Source organism: Pelobates fuscus, chromosome 2 (assembly GCF_036172605.1).
Source record: "Pelobates fuscus isolate aPelFus1 chromosome 2, aPelFus1.pri, whole genome shotgun sequence".
NCBI classification, from domain to species: domain Eukaryota; kingdom Metazoa; phylum Chordata; class Amphibia; order Anura; family Pelobatidae; genus Pelobates; species Pelobates fuscus.
This window is the reverse complement of record NC_086318.1, coordinates 370,335,723-370,351,620: the sequence shown is the minus strand read 5'-3', so window position 1 is coordinate 370,351,620 and position 15,898 is coordinate 370,335,723. Positions and strand designations below refer to the sequence as shown.

At 34.7% G+C, this 15,898-nt stretch overlaps 5 non-coding genes across 5 annotated transcripts; all 5 read left to right on the top strand.

Moving 5' to 3' along the window:
- The first annotated feature begins 232 nt into the window (after positions 1-232).
- LOC134591651 (U12 minor spliceosomal RNA) lies at positions 233-375 on the top strand. Its single transcript, XR_010088394.1, has one exon. It is a non-coding gene; the product is annotated as a U12 minor spliceosomal RNA (small nuclear RNA).
- A 7,823-nt stretch (positions 376-8,198) lies between these two features.
- LOC134591809 (U12 minor spliceosomal RNA) lies at positions 8,199-8,341 on the top strand. The gene has a single exon (XR_010088529.1). It is a non-coding gene; the product is annotated as a U12 minor spliceosomal RNA (small nuclear RNA).
- Positions 8,342-10,200: 1,859 nt separating this feature from the next.
- On the top strand, positions 10,201-10,343 carry LOC134591851 (U12 minor spliceosomal RNA). Its single transcript, XR_010088564.1, has one exon. It is a non-coding gene; the product is annotated as a U12 minor spliceosomal RNA (small nuclear RNA).
- A 1,854-nt stretch (positions 10,344-12,197) lies between these two features.
- On the top strand, positions 12,198-12,340 carry LOC134591844 (U12 minor spliceosomal RNA). Its single transcript, XR_010088559.1, has one exon. It is a non-coding gene; the product is annotated as a U12 minor spliceosomal RNA (small nuclear RNA).
- A 1,848-nt stretch (positions 12,341-14,188) lies between these two features.
- LOC134591786 (U12 minor spliceosomal RNA) lies at positions 14,189-14,331 on the top strand. Its single transcript, XR_010088510.1, has one exon. It is a non-coding gene; the product is annotated as a U12 minor spliceosomal RNA (small nuclear RNA).
- The last annotated feature ends 1,567 nt before the right edge of the window (positions 14,332-15,898 follow it).

Here is a 15,898-nt window from a genome sequence, read left to right as displayed (position 1 = left end):
TATATGGAAATTCAAGTTACTTTATATTTGTATATTGCATGTGCCTATTTCCTTACATAGTAATTTAATTTCCGTTTGGAAAACAAAAATTAAATAGCTATATATCTCTTTTATTAGGAAATGGTTTGTTGGCCCAAATCCGTGTTAGTTTCATGAAAGTTTTTCAGTATGTCACACCAATTTCACTAAGAGGTACCCCAGAAACCATGCAGCGCATGTGGCTTTGTCATGTATGCCTTAAACTAATGAGTAAGGAAAATAACAAGTTGGGGTAATGCCTAACTTCAATATTATGACCAATTTTTGTTTGGGTATAGGTTACCCCTTGGAGGATCCACCTACTTTGTGGGACCTTTAGGTGCTGTGATCTGCCCTATCCTTGTGTCGTATAAAAATTAGATTAGTGGGAACCTTTTTGTATCCATATATCTTACATCATACTAGGACATGTGAGAAAAAATATATACTTAGAATAGCAATTTTGTATAGGCCTATTTAATTGGCTACTTTCCTTCTCCTTTCTAAAATTATATTGTGTTGCCAATTCCAACCTGTCAGTGCAGCATGATGATTCATGAGCCCAAGAGACTAAGCAAAAAGCAATGCATACGAATGCGTATAGTGAGTGTTAGGGAGTGTACTAATAGTGCCAATACATTTTCATGCTATTGATAGCGTTTGGGCATTTGGCGGTTTGGGAGTTATTTCAGGAGTTTGTGGCGTAAAATCAGGGAAATAGAACATTGTTCAATGCCATGTTGTGATCAATGTACGAAATTTGAAATTAATGGTTTGACTTTGTTAATTTAAGGCTATTCGGTATTGAGGGAACTGATTTTTATGTTAAATTCATCTGGTTCAATTAAATCGCGCCTAATGAATGAATGAATTTCCATCGAAAATGAATGGAAAAATGGACAGATTTCTCTTCTGACAAAACCAATTTTTTTCCGTACAAATGCATTCATACGAAACAAAAATTTCGGAGGTCCCCAAATCTAGTTGACAACTATGTGAAGTGAAACATCCAAGCAATTAAAGCAATGTACAGAAAATGATATGGAAAGTAAAATTTTAAAATATCTCTTCTATTTTTGGAACAAATAAAGGCTTTTTCTTACTATAGAAATAGCTGTTAACCCTTTCAGGACCGCGGACGGTTCAGGACCGTCAGCGGTAAAACGTGCGTTTGGACCGCTGACGGTCCTGAACCGTCATAGCGGAAAACGGGCTGCAGGAAGCGATCAAAGATCGCTCTTGCCAGTACAATGATGTTACTATCTGCCAGACATCCCAGGCAGATAGTAACAGCCAATTACGGTGTGTGAGCGATCCGCGATCGCTCACAATTGGCTGCTGTCAAAGTGGGTGTTACAAACACTCACTTTGACAGTGATCTCTGCCCCTCTCTCCTCTGTAGCGTTTTGTGAGGCGAGAGAGACAGAGATCGTGATAGTTTGTTGCAGCAGAGTGTTCCAGAGAGTTGTAAAAAGTATCAGCAGTGAATTAAAAATCCATTTTAACCCCTTCCCTGCCAGATCTGTTTCAGCAGTGCATTTGTACTGTCTGTCTTTTTTTTTGCCCTTAAAGGGTTAAATTTGTTTTAAAAATATTTGTCTTAGTCTGTCTTAGTCTGTCTTAGTCTGTCTTAGTCCGTCTTAGTCTGTCGTAGTCTGTCTTAGTCTGTCGTAGTCTGTCGTAGTCAGTCAGTTTCCTTCCCCCAAATCTCCATTAGATTTTTGTGACAGGAGTTAGTTTAGGGATTGCTGTTTAGTCTGTTTTAGTAAAAAAAAAAAAAAAAAAGTATAAATTTTTTTTGTGTGTTTGTAATTTGTTTTAGTCGTGTGTAAAACATGCAGCGTATGTATAACTTGCAGGAGGCATATGCCTTCTTGGCGTCAGACTCTGACGCCACTGACACTGCGTCAGATTTTGACCCAGGTCAGTTTTCTGACATGTCTAGTCAAGACGACATGTCATCTGTGTGTGAGCCGGCTGAAGAAAGAAGCTGTGCTTCCTCTGCTATGCCAAATGTGGAGGAGGACTGGGTACCTCCACAGTTAGCCGAGCCCAACGTCCCCCCTTTTAGTGCCAACGCAGGCATTAATGTTAATGTGGATGGCTTCTCCCCAATGCAGTATGTAGAACTATTTTTAGGGGATACCATCTGGGAGGAGATTGCTTCCCAGACTAACTTGTATGCTACCCAATTTATTGACAACAATCCAGGTAGCTATACAGCCAGGGAGCATGACTGGCATCCCACAGATGTCCCAGAGCTTAAAAAGTTCTGGGCTCTTACAATGCTCATGGGGATTATAAAAAAGCCATCGATTCGCTCATACTGGAGCACCAACCCAATAATGTCGAGTCCAGTATTCTCCCAAACCATGCCTAGAGCCAGATACAAGTTACTGCTGAGATTTTTAAATTTCAGTGACAATACCCTCTGTCACCCTAGAGATCACCCCCAATACGATAGGCTTTATAAAATACGCCCACTGCTAGACCATTTTCAGGACAAATTTTCGGATGTTTATACCCCCCAACAAAATTTATCCATAGATGAATCTCTAATGAAATACAAAGGGAGATTAGGGTTCAGACAATACATCCCCTCAAAGCGCTCTAGGTATGGCATTAAACTGTACAAACTGTGTGAGAGCGAAAGCGGATACACATTTGCCTTTCGTGTATATGAGGGGAAAGATGGTCAACTGGACCCTCCTGACTGTCCTGACTCCCTGGGGACAAGTGGGAAACTTGTATGGGACCTACTAAACCCCTTGTTTAATAAAGGTTACCACCTTTATGTGGATAATTTTTATAGTAGTGTCCGTCTATTTAAAACACTTTATGCTTTACAGACACTGGCCTGCGGCACTGCCAGAAAAAATTCCAAAGACTTTCCACGATCTCTCATAGATGCAAAATTAAAAAAAGGCGAATGTAAAGCACTTCGGAAAGCTGAGGTGCTTGCACTAAAATTTAGGGACAGGAAGGATGTCCACATGCTCACCACCATCCATGACGAACGCATGTCCGACGTCTCTGTCCGGGGCAGAGTAGAGTCCAAACCGGTTTGCATCAGGGCGTATAATAAGTACATGGGTGGTGTTGATTTGGCTGATCAGCTGATGCAGCCGTATCTTATTTTATGAAAAACCAAAGCATGGTATAAAAAGGTGGCTATATATCTGATGCAAATAGCAACCCACAACTCATTTTTACTTTTTAAAAAAAATAATCCAGGGAAAATCACCTTTCTCCAATTTCAATTGAAAATAATTTCTTTAACAATTTATGGAGATGGACAAGTTCCAACAACGGTGCAAGCTGAGTCCAGACATTTTATTTTTAAGTTACCGCCAACTGCTAGAAAAAAAACCCCCCAGAAACGTTGCCGGGTCTGTTTTAAAAACGGGAAAAGGACAGACACCCCTTTTCACTGTCCTGATTGTCCTTCGAAACCAGGACTCTGTGTAGGAACATGTTTCAAGCTGTACCACACAGAACAGTTGTAAGAAGTGTTCCTGAATTTTTATTTTATTTTCTGTTTCTTTGGAAAGCAGCCATTTTTTTGTTAGTCAGTTTCCTTCCCCCAAATCTCCATTTAGATTCTATTTGCAGGAGTCAGTTTAAAGATTGCTGCTAAATGTACATTTGCTACCTGCACATTTGGCCTAACAAGTTTTCTGGCAGTAACACATAACCAGCTGTCCAAAACCAGATGACGTGTGCATAAAAACCAGAATAAAGAAAATACCACTACACTTTCTTTGGGGGGCAAAATGGTTGGGGGAAAGAAGTCAAAACACCCCATCCTCTATAACATTTGATGTCTACTTTATAAAAATATATACTATACATATTGGCATGATGGTAACATTAACTGGGGGGTACAAAAATATGTCAAACTGAAGATAGACCAAGCATACCTATATATCAAGTTGAAAAACTGACATGTACAAGTTCTGATTGTTGCCTTTTGGCCCCCAAACAACCCGGCAACCATATACATGGGGGGTATCACTGTACTCAAGAGATGTTGCTGAACATATTGGGCAGTGTTTGGCAGTGACACATAACAGGATCTGTTAATTCATGCCTAAAGTACAATGTGTGTGACAAAGAAACAAAAAAAGATTACTATCCAAAAGTTTGACAAAGGCTGGTGGTAGAATTCAGTGCATGAAAAGTGTTAAAATACCACAATTTAAAATGCCCTGGGTTGTCTACTTTTCAAAAATATATGGTTTGATGGGGGTAAAAAACATTGGCTCAAATGGGACATGGGCGCAGGTTGATTACATGTCAAAATTCCAAGTTGGGAAACTGATAAGCGCACCTGCCAAACGTGGTCTTTTAGCCCCCAAAGAACCCGACAAGCCTATGCATGGGTGGTATCACTGTATTCAGGAGATCTTGCTGAACACATATTGGGGTGTTGTTTGGCAGTGACACATAACAGGATCTGATAATTCATGCCTAAAGTACAAGGTGTGTGAAAAAAACTGAAAAAAATTTACTAACTCAATGTTTGACAAAGCCTGGTGGTAGAATTAGTGCATGGAAAGTGTAAAAATTCCACCATGTGAAATACCCTAGGGTGTCTACTTTTCAAAAATATATGGTTTGATGGGGGTAAAATACATTGGCCGGCTTCAAAAATGTCCCAAATAGGACATGCATGCAGGTTGACTACATGTCAAAATTCCGAGCTGGGAAACTGATATGCGCACCTGCAAAATGTGGCCTTTTAGCCCCCAAACAACCCAAAACACCTATACATGGGGGGTATCCCTGTACTCGGGAGATGTTGCTGAACACATATTGGGGTGTTGTTTGGCAGTGACACATAACAGGATCTGTTAATTCATGCCTAAAGTACAATGTGTGTGAAAAAAACAGAAAGAAAATTACTAACTCAATGTTTGACAAAGCCTGGTGGTAGAATTAGTGCATGGAAAGTGTAAAAATTCCACCATGTGAAATACCCTAGGGTGTCTACTTTTCAAAAATATATGGTTTGATGGGGGTAAAATACATTGGCCGGCTTCAAAAATGTCCCAAATAGGACATGCATGCAGGTTGACTACATGTCAAAATTCCGAGCTGGGAAACTGATATGCGCACCTGCAAAATGTGGCCTTTTAGCCCCCAAACAACCCAAAACACCTATACATGGGGGGTATCCCTGTACTCGGGAGATGTTACTGAACACATATTGGGGTGTTGTTTGGCAGTGACACATAACAGGATCTGTTAATTCATGCCTAAAGTACAATGTGTGTGAAAAAAACAGAAAGAAAATTACTAACTCAATGTTTGACAAAGCCTGGTGGTAGAATTAGTGCATGGAAAGTGTAAAAATTCCACCATGTGAAATACCCTAGGGTGTCTACTTTTCAAAAATATATGGTTTGATGGGGGTAAAATACATTGGCCGGCTTCAAAAATGTCCCAAATAGGACATGCATGCAGGTTGACTACATGTCAAAATTCCAAGCTGGGAAACTGATATGCGCACCTGCAAAATGTGGCCTTTTAGCCCCCAAACAACCCAAAACACCTATACATGGGGGGTATCCCTGTACTCGGGAGATATTGCTAAACACATATTGGGGTGTTGTTTGGCAGTGACACATAACAGGATCTGTTAATTCATGCCTAAAGTACAATGTGTGTGAAAAAAACAGAAAGAAAATTACTAACTCAATGTTTGACAAAGCCTGGTGGTAGAATTAGTGCATGGAAAGTGTAAAAATTCCACCATGTGAAATACCCTAGGGTGTCTACTTTTCAAAAATATATGGTTTGATGGGGGTAAAATACATTGGCCGGCTTCAAAAATGTCCCAAATAGGACATGCATGCAGGTTGACTACATGTCAAAATTCCAAGCTGGGAAACTGATATGCGCACCTGCAAAATGTGGCCTTTTAGCCCCCAAACAACCCAAAACACCTATACATGGGGGGTATCCCTGTACTCGGGAGATATTGCTAAACACATATTGGGGTGTTGTTTGGCAGTGACACATAACAGGATCTGTTAATTCATGCCTAAAGTACAATGTGTGTGAAAAAAACAGAAAAAAAATTACTAACTCAATGTTTGACAAAGCCTGGTGGTAGAATTAGTGCATGGAAAGTGTAAAAATCCCACCATGTGAAATACCCTAGGGTGTCTACTTTTCAAAAATATATGGTTTGATGGGGGTAAAATACATTGGCCGGCTTCAAAAATGTCCCAAATAGGACATGCATGCAGGTTGACTACATGTCAAAATTCCGAGCTGGGAAACTGATAAGCGCACCTGCAAAATGTGGCCTTTTAGCCCCCAAGCAACCCAATACACCTATACATGGGGGGTATCCCTGTACTCGGGAGATGTTGCTGAACACATATTGGGGTGTTGTTTGGTAGTGACACCTAACAAAATCTGTGAATTTATACCTGAATTGCAATTTATGTGAAAAAAATAAAAAAAATAAACTACCTATGCAAAGTTTGACAAAGGTTTATGGTAAAATGGCTGCATAGAAAGTATCAAAATATTCTTAGATGAATACCCTGGGTTATCTAGTTTAAGAAAAATATATACATGTGGGGTGTTTTTTGGAGATTTATGACATAACAGTGTTACAATGTCACTATTGATACATTTGAAAAATGTAAATTTTGAAACCGCAAGTTCCTACTTGTACTTATAGCCCTATAACTTGCAAATAAAAGCAAAAAAACACGTAAACATTGGGTGTTTTTAAACTAAGGACAAAATGTTTAATCTATTTAGAAGTTTGTTTCATTCGATTTTGTAGATCAGTAAAATATTTTTTAAGTAGAAGTCAAAAAACACGTTTTTTTGGTTTTTTTTCACCATATTTTACTATTTTTTTCAAGTAAATGATATGAAATGATACAAATAATGGTATGTAAAGAAAGCCCTTCTTGTCCTGAAAAAAACAATATATAACTTGTATGGGAACAGTAAATGAGAGAGCGGAAAATTACAGCTAAACACAAACACCACAAAAGTGTTAAAATAGCTCTGGTCCTTAACGTACAAACATCGCAAAAACAGTCCGGTCCTGAAGGGGTTAAACAATAAGCAATAGAGCTATAATCACAACAGGAGCTTGCATGTCCATAATATGCCTGGTTAATAGACAAGCATTAAGGTTAAAGTGACATCATAATTTAATATTCCATTTTCCAAAAAATCAGTTTTATTAAACCTTGATTTACATGTTAGATGATTACTGCAATATTTATGAAATTTTTTTACAAAAATAGAATTGAAATGACATGACAGCAATTTCTAGAGTAAAATATTCTTAAATGTGAACTTAATCATTTGCATAAATAACAGAGTAGGCGTGGCTTAACATACTGATTTTTTTTCAACAGAAAAGTTACCTTTTTCTTTGATTTTATTCCCAGGATCTCTTTTATTCTTTTTTTAAATTGATTTGTACGTATAACTATAACATACAACAATCAAGTCATAAAATGACATACATTCCTTCTCTCAAAGAGAAAGAAAAGGAAAAACACAAGAACAAGCCAGAAAAAGATATAAATTATATGTAACAATTTTCCAACATAATGTATTATTTTTCTACAACTTTGTTTGTTCTGGTCAGGAGATCTATATGATAGTGAATATTCATTTGCATAGTAAAAGTTTATTTCAATACTATATATGGTTTACATATATATATATCAATGTTGGTGTGTCCATGAATTCACTGAATCTTGGTTAGTGCCTAATGTTTGGAACTTAGACTAGTAATTTATTAGCTTTACATGACTAATATGTCTATTACAATATTTTCCCTTTTTGATTCCCATTGTAAAATGAGTCCAGTTGTTACATGTAATTACACATTCCAGTCTAGTAAACTGCCCAGGTTTACCTACATCATCTAGTATTTACACTGCAATTAGAGGTTAAGGGTGTCTATATGGAAATTCAAGTTACTTTATATTTGTATATTGCATGTGCTTATTTCCTTACATATTAATTTAATTTCCGTTTGGAAAACAAAAATTAAATAGCTATATATCTCTTTTATTAGGAAATGGTTTGTTGGCCCAAATCCGTGTTAGTTTCATGAAAGTTTTTCAGTATGTCACACCAATTTCACTAAGAGGTACCCCAGAAACCATGCAGCGCATGTGGCTTTGTCATGTATGCCTTAAACTAATGAGTAAGGAAAATAACAAGTTGGGGTAATGCCTAACTTCAATATTATGACCAATTTTAGTTTGGTTATAGGTTACCCCTTGGAGGATCCACCTACTTTGTGGGATCTCTAGGTGCTGTGATCTGCCCTATCCTTGTGTCGTATAAAAATTAGATTAGTGGGAACCTTTTTGTATCCATATATCTTACATCATATTAGGACATGTGAGAAAAAATATATACTTAGAATACCAATTTTGTATAGGCCTATTTAATTGGCTACTTTCCTGCTCCTTTCTAAAATGATATTGTGTTGCCAATTCCAACCTGTCAGTGCAGCATGATGATTCATGAGCCCAAGAGACTAAGCAAAAAGCAATGCATACGAATGCGTATAGTGAGTGTTCGGGAGTTTACTAATAGTGCCAATACATTTTCATGCTATTGATAGCGTTTGGGCATTTGGCGGTTTGGGAGTTATTTCAGGAGTTTGTGGCGTAAAATCAGGGAAATAGAACATTGTTCAATGCCATGTTGTGATCACTGTACGAAATTTGAAATTAATGGTTTGACTTTGTTAATTTAAGGCTATTCGGTATTGAGGGAACTGATTTTTATGTTAAATTCATCTGGTTCAATTAAATCGCGCCTAATGAATGAATTAATTTCCATCGGAAATGAATGGAAAAATGGACAGATTTCTCTTCTGACAAAACCAATTTTATTCCGTACAAATGCATTCATACGAAACAAAAATTTCGGAGGTGCCCAAATCTAGTTGACAACTATTTGAACCGAAACATCCATGCAATTAAAGCAATGTATAGAAAATGATATGGAAAGTAAAATTGTAAAATATCTATTCTATTTTTGGAACAAATAAAGGCTTTTTCTTACTATAGAAAAAGCTGTTAAACAATAAGCAATAGAGCTATAATCTCAACAGAACCTTGCATGTCAATAATATGCCTGGTTAATAGACAAGCATCAAGGTTAAAGTGACATCATAATTTAATATTCCATTTTCCAAAAAATCAGTTTTATTAAACCTTGATTTACATTGTAGATGATTACTGCAATATCTATCAAATTTGTTTACAAAAATAGAATTGAAATGACATGACAGCAATTTCTAGAGTAAAATATTCTTAAATGTGAACTTAATCATTTGCATAAATAACAGAGTAGGCGTGGCTTAACATACTGATTTTTTTCAACAGAAAAGTTACCTTTTTCTTTGATTTTATTCCCAGGATCTCTTTTATTCTTTTTTTAAATTGATTTGTACGTATGACTATAACATACAACAATCAAGTCATAAAATGACATACATTCCTTCTCTCAAAGAGAAAGAAAAGGAAAAACACAAGAACAAGCCAGAAAAAGATATAAATTATATGTAACAATTTTCCAACATAATGTATTATTTTTCTACAACTTTGTTTGTTCTGGTCAGGAGATCTATATGATATTGAATATTCATTTGCATAGTAAAAGTTTATTTCAATACTATATATGGTTTACATATATATATATATATCAATGTTGGTGTGTCCATGAATTCACTGAATCTTGGTTAGTGCCTAATGTTTGGAACTTAGACTAGTAATTTATTAGCTTTACATGACTAATATGTCTATTACAATATTTTCCCTTTTTGATTCCCATTGTAAAATGAGTCCAGTTGTTACATGTAATTACACATTCCAGTCTAGTAAACTGCCCAGGTTTACCTACATCATCTAGTATTTACACTGCAATTAGAGGTTAAGGGTGGCTATATGGAAATTCAAGTTACTTTATATTTGTATATTGCATGTCCTTATTTCCTTACATATTAATTTAATTTCCGTTTGGAAAACAAAAATTAAATAGCTATATATCTCTTTTATTAGGAAATGGTTTGTTGGCCCAAATCCGTGTTAGTTTCATGAAAGTTTTTCAGTATGTCACACCAATTTCACTAAGAGGTACCCCAGAAACCATGCAGCGCATGTGGCTTTGTCATGTATGCCTTAAACTAATGAGTAAAGAAAATAACAAGTTGGTGTAATGCCTAACTTCAATATAATGGCCAATTTTTGTCTGGGTATAGGTTACCCCTTGGAGGATCCACCTACTTTGTGGGATCTCTAGGTGCTGTGATCTGCCCTATCCTTGTGTCGTATAAAAATTAGATTAGTGGGAACCTTTTTGTATCCCTATATCTTACATCATACTAGGACATGTGAGAAAAAAAATATACTTAGAATACCAATTTTGTATAGGCCTATTTAATTGGCTACTTTCCTGCTCCTTTCTAAAATGATATTGTGTTGCCAATTCCAACCTGTCAGTGCAGCATGATGATTCATGAGAGACTAAGCAAAAAGCAATGCATACGAATGCGTATAGTGAGTGTTCGGGAGTTTACTAATAGTGCCAATACATTTTCATGCTATTGATAGCGTTTGGGCATTTGGCGGTTTGGGAGTTATTTCAGGAGTTTGTGGCGTAAAATCAGGGAAATAGAACATTAGTCAATGCCATGTTGTGATCAATGTACGAAATTTGAAATTAATGGTTTGACTTTGTTAATTTAAGGCTATTCGGTATTGAGGGAACTGATTTTTAAGTTAAATTCATCTGGTTCAATTAAATCGCGCCTAATGAATGAATGAATTTCCATCGAAAATGAATGTAAAAATGGACAGATTTCTCTTCTGACAAAACCAATTTTTTCCGTACAAATGCATTCATACGAAACAAAAATTTCGGAGGTGCCCAAATCTAGTTGACAACTATTTGAACAAAAACATCCATGCAATTAAAGCAATGTACAGAAAATGATATGGAAAGTAAAATTGTAAAATATCTATTCTATTTTTGGAACAAATAAAGGCTTTTTCTTACTATAGAAAAAGCTGTTAAACAATAAGCAATAGAGCTATAATCACAACAGAACCTTGCATGTCAATAATATGCCTGGTTAATAGACAAGCATTAAGGTTAAAGTGACATCATAATTTAATATTCCATTTTCCAAAAAATCAGTTTTATTAAACCTTGATTTACATTGTAGATGATTACTGCAATATCTATCAAATTTGTTTACAAAAATAGAATTGAAATGACATGACAGCAATTTCTAGAGTAAAATATTCTTAAATGTGAACTTAATCATTTGCATAAATAACAGAGTAGGCGTGGCTTAACATACTGATTTTTTTCAACAGAAAAGTTACCTTTTTCTTTGATTTTATTCCCAGGATCTCTTTTATTCTTTTTTTAAATTGATTTGTACGTATGACTATAACATACAACAATCAAGTCATAAAATGACATACATTCCTTCTCTCAAAGAGAAAGAAAAGGAAAAACACAAGAACAAGCCAGAAAAAGATATAAATTATATGTAACAATTTTCCAACATAATGTATTATTTTTCTACAACTTTGTTTGTTCTGGTCAGGAGATCTATATGATATTGAATATTCATTTGCATAGTAAAAGTTTATTTCAATACTATATATGGTTTACATATATATATATATATATCAATGTTGGTGTGTCCATGAATTCACTGAATCTTGGTTAGTGCCTAATGTTTGGAACTTAGACTAGTAATTTATTAGCTTTACATGACTAATATGTCTATTACAATATTTTCCCTTTTTGATTCCCATTGTAAAATGAGTCCAGTTGTTACATGTAATTACACATTCCAGTCTAGTAAACTGCCCAGGTTTACCTACATCATCTAGTATTTACACTGCAATTAGAGGTTAAGGGTGGCTATATGGAAATTCAAGTTACTTTATATTTGTATATTGCATGTCCTTATTTCCTTACATATTAATTTAATTTCCGTTTGGAAAACAAAAATTAAATAGCTATATATCTCTTTTATTAGGAAATGGTTTGTTGGCCCAAATCCGTGTTAGTTTCATGAAAGTTTTTCAGTATGTCACACCAATTTCACTAAGAGGTACCCCAGAAACCATGCAGCGCATGTGGCTTTGTCATGTATGCCTTAAACTAATGAGTAAAGAAAATAACAAGTTGGTGTAATGCCTAACTTCAATATAATGGCCAATTTTTGTTTGGGTATAGGTTACCCCTTGGAGGATCCACCTACTTTGTGGGATCTCTAGGTGCTGTGATCTGCCCTATCCTTGTGTCGTATAAAAATTAGATTAGTGGGAACCTTTTTGTATCCCTATATCTTACATCATACTAGGACATGTGAGAAAAAAAATATACTTAGAATACCAATTTTGTATAGGCCTATTTAATTGGCTACTTTCCTGCTCCTTTCTAAAATGATATTGTGTTGCCAATTCCAACCTGTCAGTGCAGCATGATGATTCATGAGAGACTAAGCAAAAAGCAATGCATACGAATGCGTATAGTGAGTGTTCGGGAGTTTACTAATAGTGCCAATACATTTTCATGCTATTGATAGCGTTTGGGCATTTGGCGGTTTGGGAGTTATTTCAGGAGTTTGTGGCGTAAAATCAGGGAAATAGAACATTAGTCAATGCCATGTTGTGATCAATGTACGAAATTTGAAATTAATGGTTTGACTTTGTTAATTTAAGGCTATTCGGTATTGAGGGAACTGATTTTTAAGTTAAATTCATCTGGTTCAATTAAATCGCGCCTAATGAATGAATGAATTTCCATCGAAAATGAATGTAAAAATGGACAGATTTCTCTTCTGACAAAACCAATTTTTTCCGTACAAATGCATTCATACGAAACAAAAATTTCGGAGGTGCCCAAATCTAGTTGACAACTATTTGAACAAAAACATCCATGCAATTAAAGCAATGTACAGAAAATGATATGGAAAGTAAAATTGTAAAATATCTATTCTATTTTTGGAACAAATAAAGGCTTTTTCTTACTATAGAAAAAGCTGTTAAACAATAAGCAATAGAGCTATAATCACAACAGAACCTTGCATGTCAATAATATGCCTGGTTAATAGACAAGCATTAAGGTTAAAGTGACATCATAATTTAATATTCCATTTTCCAAAAAATCAGTTTTATTAAACCTTGATTTACATTGTAGATGATTACTGCAATATCTATCAAATTTGTTTACAAAAATAGAATTGAAATGACATGACAGCAATTTCTAGAGTAAAATATTCTTAAATGTGAACTTAATCATTTGCATAAATAACAGAGTAGGCGTGGCTTAACATACTGATTTTTTTCAACAGAAAAGTTACCTTTTTCTTTGATTTTATTCCCAGGATCTCTTTTATTCTTTTTTTAAATTGATTTGTACGTATAACTTTAACATACAACAATCAAGTCATAAAATGACATACATTCCTTCTCTCAAAGAGAAAGAAAAGGAAAAACACAAGAACAAGCCAGAAAAAGATATAAATTATATGTAACAATTTTCCAACATAATGTATTATTTTTCTACAACTTTGTTTGTTCTGGTCAGGAGATCTATATGATATTGAATATTCATTTGCATAGTAAAAGTTTATTTCAATACTATATATGGTTTACATATATATATATCAATGTTGGTGTGTCCATGAATTCACTGAATCTTGGTTAGTGCCTAATGTTTGGAACTTAGACTAGTAATTTATTAGCTTTACATGACTAATATGTCTATTACAATATTTTCCCTTTTTGATTCCCATTGTAAAATGAGTCCAGTTGTTACATGTAATTACACATTCCAGTCTAGTAAACTGCCCAGGTTTACCTACATCATCTAGTATTTACACTGCAATTAGAGGTTAAGGGTGGCTATATGGAAATTCAAGTTACTTTATATTTGTATATTGCATGTGCCTATTTCCTTACATATTAATTTAATTTCCGTTTGGAAAACAAAAATTAAATAGCTATATATCTCTTTTATTAGGAAATGGTTTGTTGGCCCAAATCCGTGTTAGTTTCATGAAAGTATTTCAGTATGTCACACCAATTTCACTAAGAGGTACCCCAGAAACCATGCAGCGCATGTGGCTTTGTCATGTATGCCTTAAACTAATGAGTAAGGAAAATAACAAGTTGGGGTAATGCCTAACTTCAATATTATGACCAATTTTTGTTTGGGTATAGGTTACCTATTGGAGGATCCACCTACTTTGTGGGACCTCTAGGTGCTGTGATCTGCCCTATCCTTGTGTCGTGTAAAAATTAGATTAGTGGGAACATTTTTGTATCCATATATTTTACATCATACTAGGACATGTGAGAAAAAAATATACTTCGAATAGCAATTTTGTATAGGCCTATTTAATTGGCTACTTTCCTGCTCCTTTTTAAAATGATATTGTGTTGCCAATTCCAACCTGTCAGTGCAGCATGATGATTCATGAGCCCAAGAGACTAAGCAAAAAGCAATGTATACGAATGCGTATAGTGAGTGTTCGGGAGTTTACTAATAGTGCCAATACATTTTCATGCTATTGATAGCGTTTGGGCATTTGGCGGTTTGGGAGTTATTTCAGGAGTTTGTGGCGTAAAATCAGGGAAATAGAACATTGTTCAATGCCATGTTGTGATCAATGTACGAAATTTGAAATTAATGGTTTGACTTTGTTAATTTAAGGCTATTCGGTATTGAGGGAACTGATTTTTATGTTAAATTCATCTGGTTCATTTAAATCGCGCCTAATGAATGAATGAATTTCCATCGAAAATGAATGGAAAAATGGACAGATTTCTCTTCTGACAAAACCAATTTTTTTCCGTACAAATGCATTCATACGAAACAAAAATTTCAGAGGTGCCCAAATCTAGTTGACAACTATTTGAACCGAAACATCCATGCAATTAAAGCAATGTACAGAAAATGATATGGAAAGTAAAATTGTAAAATATCTATTCTATTTTTGGAACAAATAAATGCTTTTTCTTACAATAGAAAAAGCTGTTAAACAATAAGCAATAGAGCTATAATCACAACAGGACCTTGCATGTCAATAATATGCCTGGTTAATAGACAAGCATTAAGGTTAAAGTGACATCATAATTTAATATTCCATTTTCCAAAAAATCAGTTTTATTAAACCTTGATTTACATTGTAGATGATTACTGCAATATCTATCAAAATTTTTTACAAAAATAGAATTGAAATGACATGACAGCAATTTCTAGAGTAAAATATTCTTAAATGTGAACTAAATAATTTGCATAAATAACAGAGTAGGCGTGGCTTAACATACTGATTTTTTTCAACAGAAAAGTTACCTTTTTCTTTGATTTTATTCCCAGGATCTCTTTTATTCTTTTTTTAAATTGATTTGTACGTATAACTATAACATACAACAATCAAGTCATAAAATGACATACATTCCTTCTCTCAAAGAGAAAGAAAAGGAAAAACACAAGAACAAGCCAGAAAAAGATATAAATTATATGTAACAATTTTCCAACATAATGTATTATTTTTCTACAACTTTGTTTGTTCTGGTCAGGAGATCTATATGATAGTGAATATTCATTTGCATAGTAAAAGTTTATTTCAATACTATATATGGTTTACATATATATATATATCAATGTTGGTGTGTCCATGAATTCACTGAATCTTGGTTAGTGCCTAATGTTTGGAACTTAGACTAGTAATTTATTAGCTTTACATGACTAATATGTCTATTACAATATTTTCCCTTTTTGATTCCCATTGTAAAATGAGTCCAGTTGTTACATGTAATTACACATTCCAGTCTAGTAAACT